Source organism: Papilio polytes, unplaced genomic scaffold (assembly GCF_000836215.1).
Source record: "Papilio polytes unplaced genomic scaffold, Ppol_1.0 DF824180.1, whole genome shotgun sequence".
Classification (NCBI taxonomy): Eukaryota; Metazoa; Arthropoda; class Insecta; order Lepidoptera; family Papilionidae; genus Papilio; species Papilio polytes.
The window spans coordinates 1,711,348-1,729,113 of NW_013525024.1; the positions used below are offsets into that span (position 1 = coordinate 1,711,348).

A 17,766-nucleotide genomic window follows, 5' to 3' on the forward strand; every position below is an offset into this window, starting at 1 on the left:
AACTAACAATTTCCAGATTCTAACAAAACTGTTAACTATAAAAGAATTTTACTCGGACAGACGAAACAGATAAAATACTAAAAACAAATCACAAAAACTATGCGGCAATGAAAAATCATTGAGAATAGTCGAAGTTTGATTATTGATTACGTAAATTTCCTGTTTCTATTAAGGTTGAACTATAGAAAGAGTGTTTGACCATGAAAGTTTTTACAGCAAAGTGTATCACCTGCCAAACGTTAAGGACGTTAATTGATACAAAACTACGACCAAAGACCGTCACGAATGAATAGACTTGCTTATATTTACATCACTAATTCCACTTTTACTACGTAACAAATCAATTGCTGCGGTTTCAATTTTTTTTAATCAATTCTCTATTGTTAAACTTCCTGTAAATGTTAATTTCTGTTGTAATAAGTCTGAATTGCGAGTTTGAAAATTACATTACATTATGTTAAAGACATATTCCTTACTTATTACAATCAAGTGTAAATTATTTACACATGTAAGAGATACAAGCCGTAGCCACCGCGGTGTTAAAGTCATATTTTATTCAGCAAAACAAAACGTTTAAAAAGTTATCCAATTTCTTTTTAAAATTAATACAATACAATAGTAAGAAAAGTATACGTATATACAATAATATACGTATCATTGTATTTGACTAAATAATTGAAGTAAAATAATGCACAATGACCGTATCTAATGTAAAAAAAACATTCAAACAAAATATCCAATCTAAACATTCAGGCAAGTGTTCTCTGATTTTAAACACAGAATTGCAAATATCTCTAACAAAAACAATAATCCCCCTCCCCACTCTTTTGAAAATAACGGCTGTTAACTTGTAGTAAGGACAAGAAAGAGGAGCAATAGGAAAAGAAACGACCTTCTGAAATCGGTCGGTTAACAATGGCGTCGGGTGAGTGCAGAATATGACGGGGCGCCACTCGCGCGCGCACCGCGGACCAAACCGCTACCAAACACACACACTAACGGTTCAATTTCAAATTTTTATTTTAAATTGATCTCATGTGACAGTGAAAAGGATTCTTAAAGGATTTTGTGCATATTGTGATCGGTGTTACTTATATTGCAGGTTTGTGGAAACATCTTTTTTTTTTCGTTTAGTCCTTAAGAGGTCCGCTTTCGTGTTTTATTGCGAACGGCTCCTTGATGACGCGAGATGATAATATGTGGTGCTATTCCTAAAACTTGCAATGGAAATATACAAAAAACTGAAACTAGAATAAATTAAAAGTGAATGGCACTCTTAATCGATATATCGAAGAAAAATTTCATTTTTTTTTCGATTCAATAAAAACATGGAATTTAACCTTTCAAGTTTAAATTAACCTTTAACAATAGTGCTAATAAGTAAAACTGTAGTTTTATAAAAATAAAACAAGTAATTTTAAGACAGTGCGAACTTTCAACGTCTTTGGAAAAGACTTCAACGAGACATGAGCGACGAGATTCTCGTAGTTGTTAACTTTGATGACAAATTAAAGCATTTTCTTGAGGTTTGCAAACATTAATAAAATTATTGTTTAAAATGATAATTTTTACTTTGACCTTTTTTATTTAATATGCCAATTACAAAATATTTATACATCCATATTAAAAGATTTTTGCAACAACTCCTTAAAAATAAATTCAACAAACCCATTGAAACTAACACAAATTGGTAAAAAAGATGCAATATCAGAAACAACAAAAAGGGAATTGTAAAGTTGATCTTTTGAATTGCATTTTTTACTTCTTTGTCTGGGAAAGGCTACCTGCTCCGGCCGACGTTATTTACATTTCCGGCAGGACTTGAGACGCGAAACAACTATATAAAAAATGTCTACAATAATCTAAAATTTAAATATAAAACATCGGCCGCTTTTAATATAAATTACTTGTACCAGTACTTATCGAAGTAATTTTACCTTAATATCGCCGTAATATCGTTTTGTATGAATTTCCGATATACAAACACAATAGATAATTTAAAACGATTTTATCTGATGTCATTGCTTTTGCCATTATTACTGGAATGTTTGAAAACAATGCATTTAGACTTTCATATTGCCTTTTTTTCTATTTTGCGCGATTCTTGTACATCTCTCTATAACATTCATTACGGATATTATAAAATATACGTACTTACACTAATAAGTGATTTGAGAAGTTGAAGATAATAAGGTTCGTAACTTTCAAAAAGACAAATAACAAGGCCAAGGCGGGTCTAAATCTGTAACAGAAACGAAATCGTAACTAATGAAAGAAAAGTTAATGGTTACATTTTAATTCATTATCGCCTGATTGCATTCTTAGAGAAGATTTTTGCTATATTCGCGAGTTTTATATTATAAAAATTTCTTGTCTATTAATAAAGAGAACAATTCATAATATAACAGTAGCTCAATTGTATAATTTACAATAACAAATATTATAAATACGATATACAAACAACGTGACCAATAAACACGTTTGCGGACATGTTCCTTTGAATAGTCATGACACATGACATTAATATATACAATAAACATAAGCCACAAATTATTATTTATCTAAACTTGAGAGAGAATAATCTATCCGTACACTTAAGTAACATATTACGATAAATGATTTACTCGTATTATTGATATAATAATTACAAAATTAACAAAAAAAAAAAAACAATTACAATTATTTGTTAATAGTTGACGTAATTTTTGGTAATTTTAGATTAAGTTATAGTCAAAAACGTACGTTTCATAAATCCGCACAATCTCTATTTCATAACCTTACACATAATCACGTACAAGTGTCATCGAGCAATATTTATTAGCGAAACGGGAAAATATTGATAAAATTGGAAAAAACGTAACATACAAATAATGTTTATTAAATAAAGCAATTGTTTATTACGTCAATATTTCAAAGCCAAAGTACGTGACATGTATCAAGAGGAAATAAAGCCAGTTTCCCTTAAATCTGCCTGAAATTGTTTTCTACGTAATTGCTATTAAAAACAAAAGACTGTAAATGCATCTGCATACTTACACCTTTCTACAAATACATACAGCGTTATATTTACATAATATTATTATGTAATTGATGTCACTTGACCGGGGGCCGGGGGACGCGGGCCGCGGTGAGGCGGTCAAAGGCCGCTTTCATGAAAGGCAGACGTGACATCAGCAAGGCATTCAAACCATTCTTTTTATCTTAATTATTTTCACTTTTGTTATTTAATGTACGCAATAACACTGATTTTTCTATTGTGCGTTGAAATAATTGGATTGCATCACAGATGATATTTCTTTACGAATTCACTTAATGGGAATTTATAATAGAATATTTTTAAGTTGTAAGCTCTATTAATTGTGTTTTTTAGTTTTGTCAAATTATATTACACTAGCTTTTGCCCGCGTCTCCGTCCGCGTGAGGTTCAAAAAAACCAAAACTTAGTAGCCTATATGTTCTTTCACGCTATCCTCTACTTCTATGGCAAATTTCATCGAGATCCGTTTATCCATTTAGGCTACAAACTCTTACAAACATCCATCCATCTAAACTTTCGCATTTATAATATTAGTAAGAAGTAAGATTAATAAGATATAATAAATGTAATGAAATAAGAGTAATGTCTCTAGAAACGCGCACCTTATCAATATCATTGACAAGCAAACCGCTTTAAAATAAAAATAATAACGTTTCCCCTAACAATATACATCACAGTGAACTTGCAAAGCTCCCGTCATTGACAAAACAGTTACATAGTTACGAGCATAATTAAAAAGGGCCATAAAATTTGTTACGTTTATATAGTTTATTTGGTAATATAACAGAGTTTATAATAATTTTATGCGCGTAGTAAGATCTCTTTATCGCCGTTACTTTTGGTTCTGACGGTTTCCGGTGTTTCCAGCGTGCCGCGCGAACAAAATTGTTTTAGAAAACTTAAAAAAAACAAGTTATGACTAAATATTTAATATCCGACTTCACTGTGTAAACTATAACAAGATCAGTATTTTGACTTAAGTTTTAGCCACCTTATTATTTAGTTTGCGAAATACGGGTTCGTAAATATTTAAGTTCTTCGACGCCAGCCAATACAAATACTCGTATAATCGGCTCCCCTGTTTTATTTACTAACAACTTACTTGTCTTTTTTGGAAATTTTAATTAAACAAGGACAACAGGATGTAGGTAGTAGTGGAGGGAGTGAGAGGGAATGTGCACGCGTTAACGTAGTAGGAGTGGTGCAGTATGCGTTTTTGCCAGGCATTGCTACGTATGGGATAAGTTACTAGAGGTTAGCGGGCGCAACTTAAAAAACGAGCAATAATATTGTTTAGATGAGTTAAGGAATTTAGTAAGAAATATTGATATCGATGATGAGAGGTTTTTGGAACCGTACCAGTGCAATCTATCTATTTATTATACATATTAGTCTATATATATATAGTAAATAATCGTGTTCTTGTTATGAATACAAGAAGACTACGGCCAATCCACCGAGTCTAACGGCTGAGACAAACAAAACCCGCTTTTCACGCCACTGGCTGCCTGAGAAGAATTACTCTTATACGCTACTCTTATCGCCTCCGCTTATCACTTGGTAGTCAGTGTTAGACAAAAGCGTTCGCCAGTCGGCCTTCGCGGACCGGTCCCGGCCGCTTACTTTCGCGTTGCACCTCCACAGCCGAGGTATTTCGGACAAACGCAACTATTTGCCGCGCACACTTGCAGAGCCGACTAACGCCTAATGACTCCAAATCATATTACTAAACAGCGCTGCGTAACTCAGCTCACAGCTTTCGATACTGCTAACGTATTGCAAATATTGACTCAAGTTTCATTCTATGTTTAAACAAACATTATAACATCAGGTAGCAAAGTTTACCTAAATTATTACAAACAGTCACTTGAAGTCCGCTCATTTATTTATGTTTCTTTATTAACGCCCAAAAATACCTAAGATGTTCATATAATACAACTTTTTAAGTCGATGTTTAAAAGCAAATAAGTCATCAATATGAACGTAGTCATCACCTTGATACGAAACTTAAACACACGTAAACATGTAATAATTGATTGTCCATACAAAATCATGTGCAGCTATCATAAGCAAGTCACATGCCTTTACGTAAGACTTATATGATTTATTTCAACATAATTCCCATGTGGTGCTGCAGTTATAGATTTATTCATTGGATTTTCGCATCATTGATGTTATATTTTAATTGCTTGGCATTTAATTTCTTATCAATGTTTATTGTTTTAATGCTTATTGCTTTTAACTGTATTGGTTTAAAAAAAATTTTTACTATAGGCTTTGTTAGCCTCGACAATATCGTCGAAAAAATTCAATCTAAATTGATTAAAATGGTATCCTAAATCAATATTTTACATTGAACTAGGTGTTGTAGACTTCATTAGCGTGGAATTAAAAATTACTCTGTGATAAAATAGCTATTAAATGATGCAAGAATTTTTGACTTCGGTCAGTGGTTTTTGAGTTTCCCCTTTAAAATATTAGTATAGATAAACAATGTTTCGCACAAATTATACGACAATTACAGACAGACAAAGATACCGAAAATCTTAAATATGTCAATTACAAATCGAATTAATCAATTAAAATAAGCTTGCTTTCCCATTACTGTATCCCAAATCAACCTAGAAATAGACACATGAATAGCTCAGACTATTAAATAACTGAATATGATATTCGAATTATTGCGTAATAGAGTTTTCGGTAACCGGTGTGAGGTAGCGACTGTCGACCAGTGGGTCAACAATTCGTAACGAGGCCGTCATCTTGGCGCGCGGGTCGACATTTACATTCGATGGATGGTGCGAGGTCCTCTGCGTGCTCTTTATTTTGGCACGTGATCACGTGGAAACTTACTACAAAATTGTCAATATCATCAGTAAATACTGCTATACGTGTTTATATTATTTTCATATGCTCGTTTAACTCAACTAAGATTTTTGTAGGTCGTTCTAGACGACGAACTTAGGCACTAGAAACTAAGGGCTCACTTTAATGTAGACTTTGCCCCTCAGTGGGGACGTATAGTGAGTGAGTGACTGTTGTTAAAGTCTTATTAGCTATAGACTTTTCAATTGGTTTTGATCATTGAATATTCGTGTTTGTTATCTTCACATAATTATTTATTTGCAAACATTTATTTCGTATGTATATAATCAAAGTTAAATGTTACAACACTTTGAAATTAAGATGTTAAATTACACACACTCTAACCATAAACCAATAATACGCGCAATTAAATCAACTATTCGAAAAAGAATTTTAAATTTAGGTCAAGGAAATGTTTTTTAAAAAAAAATACCTCAGAAAACAACCTTCGTACTGCAATTATCTTACAACTAATATCATATAAAAACGAGGCGTTTTCATTTGATGCAATACCACCTTTTAAATATGAAAAGAGCGCCTTACATTAATGATAATCATCCAATCCATAACCGTCTGTTTTTATGTTAATAATACGTCCAACGTAAAATGTCATAAGTTACATCATGTAGCAGACCATTCCAGACTTATCGGGCGAAGATGAAAAAATTCAAGCAAAACTGAATCTTAACTTATAAAGAGTAAGGTTGAAGATTGTTTATCGATTTATATGCAATCGTTATTTACGACATGTCAGCGAAAGTATGAATTAGTAGGAAATTAGTGCATCCATCCGCAATACAGATGCGACGTAAACAAATCATGATTATAGTTCTATTGGATAATGAACCCCAAGACTGGTATCTTATTGAATGTTAAGCATGATAGCTTCTTGATGATCATAAGTATAGCCGGTCCATGAAAAAAGGGCGCCTTTGAAACATTTTATGCTTTTTGTAGCTGATCTGGTCATCATTAAACTGAGACATAAACAATCAATTACAAAAAAAAAATATTATAAATGCGAAAGTTTAGATTGATGATTGTTAGAGTTTGTAGCCTAAACGGTTGAACGAATTTTGATGAAAATTGGTGTAGTTGTAGTCTGGAAAAACACATAAGATAATTACTTCTATTGTTATTAATTCAACGCGGGCGGAGTCGCGATCATAACTAGTATTATTATAAAATAATGATAACGAACACAATAAGGTGATTTAGTTTACGAAAGTTGTTACAGAACCAAATTAGGCAGGAAGGTGGAAGGACCAATATGGGCGGGTATACTTTAAATGTATTAAAAGAATCTTTCTTTCCCATTGTAAAGCCTCTATAATAAATAGTTTACGTTACTATACGCCGTCGGTTGCGTACATATATCCTAAAACAACTATTCCTAAGCTTTGAATGATAAGAAACAGGTTACGAGAGGACGGTGTTTACGACAAAACATACAAATGGTCATAAATGATCTCTCGAGGCGACATTATTAAAACATGTTTAAATAAATTGGCAGATTTTATCACGTTAACGTTGGGAATATTTCCATTCTGCATATTAATATTGTTTGCATTCAAACAGGTGGAGATGACACTTTTGAATGCGACAGGGCTGCCAACGTTAAAATTTTAATGTGAGACTTCCCTCAAATTTTTATCATTAACTAATTAAAAAAAAATACAGACTATTTTTATTATTTCTATGGGAAACTCACTTATTTTTTTACAATTTAATGTTAGTGTTTAAGTCTAAATTTCCCAGTAACGTTTCCGATGGCAAATAATTTTAGTTACTGCCAATTTTTTTAAATAAATCAATAAGCCATGACGCATGTAATCAATTTTGATGATACGGGCCATAGTTTAAAACTTCTGTCTAATCGATCCTATGTGACCTCTAACATTATCAAACTTATTTATGAAAAGAACAAAAATACTCTGATAACGAAAATGTATAAATTGCGGCTCGCATGTTATTTTTTCCTCTACTTCACTATTCCCATCCTTACATCACCGATAATGTTTTAAAATCGTGCATTCAGTAATATACGAGTAGTACTAGTATAATCTAAGCTGCGATTACGTTTTTGCCCTTTAAGGCCAACCAGCGCCTAAAGTATTCTTCTTAAACTAAACTATCGCACAATTTCTTAATCTCGATTTGATTTATGTCAGCTTACGAGTATGTGGAGGTGCAAACACTACTCGATTTTTGGTTGTGCAACTAAACAGTTGAATGGGCTGCGAAACAATCGACAATCGCACAACTGTTTTGCTATAGTTTAGTTAAATGTGTCCCTTCAGATATATGTCTTTTTGGTTAATTACTTAAGTGACACTTCAACGTTGATGAAAACGAAATTATTAAGAACTAAGGGACAAATTTAAAGAAAGGTTGGTGAAAATCGCCATTAGCGATTTATTTTTGTCAATATGACTGGCAAAAGGTCTTACAAAATTAGCGTTATCTTACTTTTTCTCATAAAGAATGATAGAGATGACAATATGACTGTTACTATGGAACGCTAACACTAAGGAAGACAGTGATCAACGATTGTCAGTTGTCTCGGTCTGAGCGCACATCTCGCTTCCTTCATTAGTTATGTGATAATTGCGCCGTTCGTGTCCAACGCCAGTGTTAATTTCAATACGGAACGATATCAATAAAAAATATGGTGTTCGTAACTTTAATTAGGAATAAGTACTCATGTTACATTTCATTTAACCTCGGTATTAATAATCTTACTAATACTAATATTATAAATGCAAAAGTTTAGATAGATGGATGTTTGTTAGAGTTTATAACCTAAACGGCTTAACGGATTTTGATAAAATTTGGTACAGATGTAGAGGATTGTCTGGAAGAACACATAGACTACTCACTTTTGTTTTCTTTTAATACCCCGCGGACGAAGTGGCGGGCAAAAGCTAGTTAAAACATACAATAGAATATAAAAAATAAAATATCAGGCAATCGATCGACCAGTTTCAATTATACCGTAGAGAAGTAAAATTAAAAGTCTAACAAAATCTTTATTTCATATCTATCAAAATATGTAAACCTAGTAAATATGCTAAAAACTATGTTCAACTGTAGGTAGCGGTGTTTAAAGAAAAGTATTCAGTGCAACGCCCAGCAGAGCTAGATCGAGTTATTGCGACAAGGTTGTATTACCAAACCACCGACTTGCTTGAATGAATTGTACATTATTAGCGTAATATTAAAAGAGAGTTCGCTTTAGAAGTATTATTTTAAGAAGTCCAAGATAAGGCTTTAAGTCTTAATAATTTGTAATAAGCTACTTTTTTCATCTTAATATTGCATGGACGAAGTCACGGGCAACAGTTAGTTACAAGTATAATCTTATCAACAACTTTTTTTTCTTTCCAGATCATATTCGGAGCTACCGGTGACTGCTATAAGTGACAAGTAAACATTTAATATCGAAATAATCGAACACTCAACTTTCGCCATGTGTCTGTGCGAATAGGGTTGTGAAACTGCACACAAACTATTCACTGCCGAAACTGTTACCAATTGACTTAGTGAAGTGTCTTAGTGTAACAACATTGGGCCACGCTCTTAGACTAGGCGGTTTATTCTTGGTAAGTTTATTTTCATATTTGTCTACATTTTAACGAACGACTCTACGTATTTTAAAATAAGCATTCTTTAACAATCGGCGTGGGTTTTGTATTCGGTCAACTCTACCTTTGAAATCTTCCTACATCCCTGAATATGACCTTGTAGAATAAGTGGGATGCGCCTATAATCGTCATTCATTGTCTCCCAAACACGTTAAACAATAAACAATTTAATTAGCATTATTAGTGATAAAATTTCTAAGCCATCTTACTTCATAATAATATTATAAATGCGCAAGTTTAGATGTATGGATAGATGGGTGTTTGTTAGAGTTTGTAGCCTAAACGGCTGAACGGATTTCGATGAAATTTGGCATAGATGTAGAGGATAGTCTGGAAAAACACATAGGCTATTCACTTTTGTTTTTTTAATTCCACGCGGACGGGTATCGCGGGCGAAAGCTAGTTTCTCATAAAGTGATTTGTCAGATTCTCAAAAGTCTAGGAACTAAAAATGCAACTAAAGCCAGAGCTAAAGTCGTTTGATTTTTTTAATGAATTTAAAGCGGGTAGCATTTGTTTATTGTCATCTAAAATATTCAGTTAACATTTTCATAGAGTCTACCGATTTTTTTGAGTAATCAAACAGTATGTTATCAAGGCTTTCATTTCAACAATGGTCAAGTTATAGTGACCTTGCTCCGCTTGTCATGGTGTCATAGAATAACATCGAACACGACCACACAAATTGCTGGCTCATTAACTTACAATCTGTTCCAATGTCACCGGATTTCGTGATCAACATTTTTATTCATACCGTACTAAGTATTTAATGTGCATTTTATTTCTCTAAATATTTGCATGTAAATTTTGAAAACCCATCATCCCTTTGGCTTTAACCCTCACATGAAGATTCGACGGACAAGAATTTACAAACCTTTATGTTTCGACTTTATTAGTTTAACACAACTATTATGATCCTGACAGTATCTAATAATTTACTAATTTCTTACTGCTTCGAAAAGATTTTAAAGTAAAACTTATTTTTCATTTTCTATGCGCGATTCAACCTTCGAAAGTCGTGACTTGTACTGCATTAATATGAAGTTGCTTTTCCGGGTTAAGAAACGGTAGAGTTCTTTATCTTTTTAACTAAGTCTTAGAGAGTGATAGCTGAATATACGTCACCTACTCAACACATGTATTTACTGACAACAAAAAATACAATGAGACTTTTAAAGAAGTCCCAGTAAAAGGTAATTTTCACATCCAACTAACTTAGATAAAAAAATAGCAGTAAATTTTTATCGGTCATATAAAATTTAATAAAAAAAGAGTACTCTTGCGTTTAATAGCCCTAATCACTTAAGAAACGAATCGACAAAAATCGATGTAACTTTCTCTATACAGAATCGCTGAACTCTACATTACATACAAGTGTTCATTTATCTGAAATTAGATCGCAATTTCGATTAAAACAACATCGTTGCGATAAAACGTAATAACGGCGTACAATCGCCTCTTTCACTTATCAACTGTAACGATTCTATTTGTCACGTAACTGATACCTGATTAATTATTTTGTGCTCTAATAAAATGTAGTAAAGTATCTTTTTGATTGCATCCCTTAACACTTTAATGGATATAGTATAATGGTTACCGCGAATCAAAGCCGGATGATGATTGTGACATTGGAAGACAGATTGATGATACTAATTTAGTACTAGTTAGCTCCCACGCGATCAATGTAGTTGTCACCATCGCGTGATGGTGCTGCTTCAGCTGACATCCGCTGTGGCCTTGGGGAACAATGGCAAAGGTCTAGAACGTGGGAAGGTTTGTTTTCTTTATCATAATACGCCATTTCGCGGTAACATCATATATGCTTTGTACTAGCTTGTTGTAAACATGCAATAAGGTTGCAAATTGATAGTAACAACTATCAATTTATTAGGTTTCTACACGAGCTCGTAGTTACACATCTTCAATATTAAAGTTGGTTTACACGCCTCGAATAGATTAAGTACCTATCTCGTGAATCTTCGAAATAAAATGTTTTGTTAATAAATGCTTACAGAAGGACAGTAATTTATCCTAATGTTATATAAAAAATAAACCTCTAGACACTCAAAACAAGAAAGACTTTTGCAAACTTGAAATGAAATACACACGACCGCAGATTGGTTGATTAAATTGCAATTACAAAGAAACCACAACACTTTTCAATGTACCAGTTCATTGCATTTAATACGTCACAAAGATCTATTCACGTCTGTTAATAGTGAATTATATTTTTACCTTGACAAAAACTGCAAGCAAGAGAACGTGATCAGCGAACTAACGGGCGCAGAAACATTTACGAGCAGAACTCGGAGCAGATTGCTGGACTGACAAAAAATATATGAAAGTAATAGTCGCGGAGCACAGGTGAATGCTCCCCACTCAAATGTTGAATTACCAAAGTTAGCTATCAATAAAAGATAACAATAATTTATAACTTTAGTATCGGCATCGAGGGCCGACAGTGAGAGACCAAACGAAACAAATTCTTAATTAATTTCATAGTTCACTTCCTATTCATCTCCCAACCTAAGAATTCGTTGTGCAAACATTGCTTCACCGGAGTCGAGCACCCTGAAATCATAATTGTCATAGATGACGCAACTAAACACCGCAACATTTCCTTTTTAACTGCTAACAAAATAATTCCATAATTAATAACATTCAACCCCTAACTTACTACAGATTCAGACTATTTCTATTTAAAATTCGATTTTTTATTTAAGATTCGCGTAAATAAATATATTGTTACGACCGTGCCAAGCCTGCGAGCTAATTAAGGGCGTAGTTTAAACCACGAAATTTTTTTTTCATAGTTTTAATAAGGCACAAACAATAACATTGTTTTAAAGCTTTTTATTTGTTGAAGAGTGAATTTAGAAATCCCCGTGTTAGATATCAAGTAAACAAGATGAGGTGTAGTCTTTTATCGGCTTCATTGTGTCGTGATGACACACCTCACACGAAAGCTGAACTTGTCGGGGCAAGTGAATGCACTTACGGCCTGACTTAGCCGCCGTGTCTCGCCGTGGGACCGCCGGAGAAAGTACAGGGTGTTACACCTATGTTGTTTTGTTAGTAATCTTGATGAAGCTTTTATGTTTGTAGCAACGAGTAGATCGTAAACACAATTCTATACTCTAAATCCTGCACTCTAAATAATCTCAATAATTTATCGTAGAATATGATTTTCATACTAACTATATCTACCCTGAACGTGACCCTGAGTGACCGTTTAACGATCCAGAGAAGTAATTGATAGATTACTTGCAGTTATAAAGCAAAGGTAATGGCAACAATGCGAAGATTTGCAGTACTCAGGCGCAAAAAGCGCGAGGCGGGGAGGGGACGCGCGGGGGCAGAGACCGCACGATGCCGTGGAAAGCTCGCCGACCCACATCCAGCCGCGGACCTGTTCCCCGCTTTACATAACACCTACTCTCGCTGCCTGCAGCCCGCGCCCTGCGCTCTGCACCATACGGCTTGATTACACTCAATTGCATTGTTTGCCATATCTTTTATTACATAAATTCGAAAGTTAAGGACAATTTTTATCACAGATTATGCAATACTTTTTTTGGGCATTGGAACTTATCACAGATATTATCAGCCAGTTACATGAGTGTATGAAATTTCAATAAACTTACAAAGAGTTGCAAATCCCCTAGTTTAATCTTGTGCCAGAAATGATTTTAGCAAATTTCAAAATACATTCAAGTAGAATACGAGAAGTAGAATATTTTCAAAACCGCTTAAATACTTTAATAATAGCACATTGTTGCACATTTTACTAGCAGTTTTCAAAGCAAAATAATGAAAGGAGACAACAAAACGATTAGCTACGTGGACGTCAGCCGGCAAATCGAATCCAGTCTCACCGCTTTGACAGTGTAGCGATACCGCAGCTATAAGCAATTTGTACGGCCGATGTCCACAGACGTTGACCTCGTGACGTGATATTACCGATTTTGTACCCTTCAATCAGCTGTACAAGTAAAACGAACAACATTGTCTCTCCATCATCTTCTACCAAAGCGTAGTCTAGACTAGATTGCAGTCTCTGTAAAAACTGTGTTGCAAATGAACTGTATAAGTATGCTGTACAAAAGAAGAAGTGACTTCTGTACGTGTGAAAGTGAGTTCTGAAACTGTCAAAATAAGCCCTATTAAGACTAAAGAATAACAATTAGTTTGTCGTTAATAAAAATCTGAATATAAAAGTATTTTCTTGATTGTTTACGTATTTTTTACACAATTAAAAGAGGAAGGAAACATATCAATTATAATTTCAATGCTAACAAGTGACTCGAAAAGCGATTAAATCAGTAACATCAATAACAAATCGGTAAAAGGTATCATTTAAAAGTAATGTATTGAAGGAAATTTCCACATAGAGAATGTTTTATTGCTGATAAACAAGTTTCGTTATAATCTAAGCTCAGTATTTCAAATACAGAACAATCTCATAAATAGTCTCGGATACCAGGACATCAGAAAGTAGTCATTAGTAATTCTTACATACTGAATAAGGCACGACGGCTTTCGTAGTCGCGTCGTATTGTCAGCCAAGCTGTCTGCACAGACAACACTAATCAATATTTCAATCTTGATCCTTAGTCAAAGACAATTTAGAGAGTTCCACAGCACCAAGATTACAATAACAAATGACATTCAACGTTGTTTGAATAGTTCAAAGTTTTTATAAAGCAATTATATCGAGATCGTAAGTGTGCAAAATTATGATCAATAAGTGGAAAGCAACAAGAACACAAATTATCTTTGCGTATATTTAGGATGCCTTATTCATTAGCAAGGTTACTATAAAAACTACGAAACTATGATCGTGTTAAAATCGTGCCCCTCAAGACTACAAATTTATTCCATAAATCATTATCAATTGTCCCTTCACGTATAAATGATGAAGGTATAATGAACTTTTAAATTCATATAGCATCAGTGTTTGTGAAGTTGGAAACGTAGCGTGGTATAAAACATTTTCTCCGTAAGTCCGCGCTATCCGGAGGTGCACGCTGCAAACAAACCAGTTTAGGTGCCTATATTTTATTGCTCAATGCAGAAATTATCCGAACTCGATTCACCTTCGAGATGTTTCAAAAGTCACGACATTTAGGATGCGCTATTAACTGGAGGTAACAAAAATTCTTGCTATTTGAACGACGGAATCTCTCATTGTTGGAGTAACCATATGAAACTGTTTTCCGAATTTTATATACAGCCTTGAATTTAAATATTATATTCGATACCTTAAGTGCGCGTTTACTAATTATCTACAAAAACTAATATCGTTTCTATGTCCCTCAAAATTTATAAATAATGTTATTGAATGATAATTTTCTTGTGGAAAATTTCCATATTGCTGAATTTTATTAAATTAAATACGATAAAAATTACATCACTATCCTATGCTATCAAAACCTTACTTAAAGTTTTATACTCTAGGAAAAACAATTTTCCAATCATGTATGTGCAAATAGACAATGAAATTATTAATTAAACAAATTATTAGATAAGGCGATTCACTCCTAATATTAAAATTAGCATAAGTAGTATTAGTACGGTAAATGTAAACTACTAGTTACATGAACTAAGGGGCACGTTTGACATACTGATTGCAAAGTATAATTATGTCACCGTATTCTAACAGTCTGTGGTTTTTGTTTAATGGAGAACAAAATCGGTATATTTGCTAGGTTTGTCGAAAAACTGTGCTTTTCTTACGTATTTTAGTAAGATAAATATTCCGTTATATTCAAAGATTCCTTCCCCCTTCAATATCTACAACACATTATGGATACTGTAACTTAATATGTATGTAGTATCTTTTTTTGTAAAATCACTGTTGACTTTGTTATTGAATACATTTCATAGTGAACAATAACCACGTCTTCACACAATGGACTGGTAAATACATCGCACGCAGTAATCACATGAGATAAACATATGACACGCGAATTAACCCAAGCTGTATATCATGTACATATAAAACAATAACCTGAATGATTCTTTACAAAACCATGGTAATTATCTAAGGACGAAACATAAAATTGTGAATAGTCCATGCAATGCCAGAACAGTATAATAGACTAGGACTAGGCTTAGCCTTTTCATACTGTAAAAAAGTATATAAAAGGTTAAAAAAATATAATTCAACATAGGCAAATGTAATAGTCACAATTTAGTAAAGGAATTTTTAATGTAGCTATTCAACTAGCAATCCTCAAGTTAATACTTGATTTATAAAATTGAAAACAGATCGCGTCTAAAGACGGTTTTTCATTGTACATTATTGGTAGCAATCCAAGGTTGATCTGTGTCGTAAATAACCGCGAAAATCGTCAGTTTCGTGACAGAATCTTTAGCGGATTTCACTATCGCATCGGCCCTGGTTGAGATGTAAAATAGTTTTCGCGGCGAAATCGCAAACATCGTCAGTAGGTCGTGCTTGTGACTCGTGATCGACTAATCTCTTGTGTCGACATCACCATATGTAATACACGTAAATGCTTGCTTGTATAATAGTTATTTAGCAAATATTTCACTGCTAGTTGAACCAATCAAACGCTAGACTATCATATTACATGCGATTAGCTTTCTAATCTGAGACTGAGAATTTTTCACATGAAACGCTGTTTTGTGCTGATAAAATCGTTCTTGAAACTTAACCATTTTTTAATGAAATTCAAGTATTATATCTTGAAATTGTTAACAATTTTATAAAAATCGTAGACAACTAATGTAACATGAATACGGATACTATTCATTGTTTTATTAACAGTGGGTTTACACTGCCGACAGTTCAACAAATATATATTAGTATCTCTCTTAATATATTTGATAAGAACAGAGATGCAACATTTTCCAGGTGCTATGGAAGCACTGCTAGTCTGTGTAAATCTACGCTAATTTTAAAGAGCTATTAATGTATTTCGACATTGATTGATTGGTTCCAGCCTTGCTTATTCACTTTTTATATCTTACAATTTGACCTTTTAGAAAACATTTATATTGATTTGACTCAAGATTTATACAATGTATAAATAACTCGGTACAAAAATGTAACAATTTTGAATTAAAAACACGCTGTACCCCAATTTTATTTAAAAAGATTATTGCAAAACACATTATTTTTAGATTAGTTTACGCACGGGACTCTGTTATCGTGGAATTAAAAAAAATAAAGTAAGTAAGTAGGTTATTCTTCCAAAGTATCCTCTACATTTATGCCAATTTTCATCCAGATCCGTCAATTCATCCATCTATCCATTTCGCATTTATAATATTAGTAAGAAATTTAAGTGTATAAACTATAGGAAAAGAACAGTTACAATTGTAGTAATGAGTCAGTCAAAAGTAACTCGTTCATACAACTTCTTGAGCCGGATACGCAGAGCTTTCTACGTCGAGGCTTAACGGATCATTGAAAGTGTTTTACATGTAAGGTATCACACGTAACAATCACGCTCCGGTTATTGATTGATATACGATGAAGTCACTAATATTATTTGAAACTTTACACACTACAGTCCGTTACATTTTTAATTACAATTTCATTATCAAGATTTTAATATATTTCTACTTTAATTTTCGAAAATAAGTAGAACCAACCTTTAGATAAACCTTGAAACCAATGCACTAAACGAATTAAGAACAAAACTATTAAAGCATAAAATTTTACACAAAAAAATATTACAAGTCTTATGAAAGATAGAAAAAATTATAACCAGCTTTCGTAAAAAGAAATAAACAATGTGATAATCAAATGCACGCATATGTCAAATCGATCAATCCACTAATTTGATTATATAATATCAGGTAGAGGTCTGTTTGTCCATTTACCAGCTCAATACATTATGTAAGTCGATGTAAACAGACTTTCTACAAATGTCCAAGATGTTTACAGAGTTACAGAAGTGCGGACACGTAATAAAGTTGAAGGAACATGATGAAATATGGCATTTACGTCGGTATTGTTGAATTAAAATCACCCATCTTATAAACATGTCACGATATATCTTCATTTCTTAATGTGAGAATAGAACAATAAACAATTACATGTGGTGTTTATAACTTCGTGTTATTGAGGAAACATTAGAAATTTTCCGTAACAAGAATCCTAAACAAGACATACCTATATTTACTTCAATCAGTTTTAAAAAAGATATAACTAACAGTGGTAAAGCTCGCTTTAATATTCCGTGCCGC

The 17,766-nt window shown here is 33.2% G+C and overlaps 1 protein-coding gene across 1 annotated transcript in view; it reads left to right on the forward strand.

The window, feature by feature from the left end:
- Positions 1 to 935: 935 nt before the first annotated feature.
- LOC106111142 overlaps positions 936 to 17,766 on the forward strand; it is a 48,016-nt gene continuing 31,185 nt past the window's right edge. Inside the window, exons 1-2 of the mRNA XM_013293132.1 lie at positions 936 to 1,102; positions 9,290 to 9,504. The gene's annotated coding sequence lies outside the window, so the exon portion shown is untranslated. The remainder of the gene's footprint in view (positions 1,103 to 9,289; positions 9,505 to 17,766) is intronic.